The sequence below is a fragment of the Octopus bimaculoides genome, chromosome 5 (genome assembly GCF_001194135.2).
Source record: "Octopus bimaculoides isolate UCB-OBI-ISO-001 chromosome 5, ASM119413v2, whole genome shotgun sequence".
Taxonomy (NCBI): domain Eukaryota; kingdom Metazoa; phylum Mollusca; class Cephalopoda; order Octopoda; family Octopodidae; genus Octopus; species Octopus bimaculoides.
In genome coordinates, this window is record NC_068985.1 from 26,198,767 (window position 1) to 26,200,068 (window position 1,302).

The following is a 1,302-nucleotide window of genomic DNA, read 5'->3' on the forward strand; positions in this document are numbered from 1 at the left end:
AAATTTTGGAAATCAAAAGACAAATTATCTACAACCATTGAGATTTAATTTTGTCTAAATTTAGGAAATTAAAAGACATTATCTACAACCAAGTTTTGTCAGTTTCTTAAAAATAATTTAAAATATAGACTAGGTCTACTCGATCACGTGTCCATTTGCAACTAAATTGCAGCGTTTTAAAGCCAGCTTTGTATTGAAAAAAAAAATGTTTTTTCAGTTTGCTTCTGACAACGAAATTGATAGTAAATTCGGTGGCTCAACAGAAGTTGAATGGATTCTGACATTAAGATCTTTATATTAATGGGGGGGAAAAGTACTTGAGTTTGCGTGACAGAGAAATGATAAGTTGGGAACAATAGCGTTCCCTTTAAGAATACCAACTTCTATTACAGTACATGTCATGCAAATGTTTCGCAGTCCATGAAGATAAAATGTTGAATTCCTTACTCGAAGCAAAAGAGATGCGCTGAAATAACCATTTCACGTCGCAAGGCTCATTCTCTAAGAGGCTCGGGACTCCAGACGTTTCCACCGCTATAAGGTTAAAAATATATTTGAAAGTGGGTCTGCTGTTGAATACACTATATTGCCACTGGAGAAGGTATCAACGTCTATCATGCAGAAAATGCCAGCTTCCAAATCCTGTTTTTTGATTAGGTAAAATTGATTAAACTTTAAACATTTTTCTGCAACATTTTTGGAACAAATAAACAACAAAATCGGATTTAACATGGAAAATTATTTCAATATTCCAAATTTGGACATTTTGACGTAATTCTAAAATCTCACTATATGTGATAGCAACAGGAAGGACCCTACAAATGTAGAGTCAGATATGAGACGTGGCACACACGTACACACACACACACACACACACTTACAAATGTCCACACAGGTAATCACAAGTTTAAAATGGTGTATAGTAGACGTATGTATGTTTAGTGACAATTTATTAGCAGACGACTGTTATATGTTCAATGTCCGGAGTTTTATCCACGCATGCGCAGGGACTAGTTCCGGAAGGAATACAGGAAGAGTCTCATGCGCATGTGTAGAGTTCGACACCCAGCTTTGGCGCCTTTTCTCAGTCTCTTCGTTGACTGATCTCCGTCGAGCCAAGACGTCCAACAGAGTTCTCTCACATGTCAGCACCAGAGTTTCACAAATAACCACGGAAATCATTCAGAAGGCGTCTCAGTAACCGAGGACGACGAGCTACTGAATTCCCTCCAAGCGTGAACTGAATTCCACTGTAAATAAATATTGTTATGTTGTTCAGAATCTGCGTTCCGTTGTTTCTTC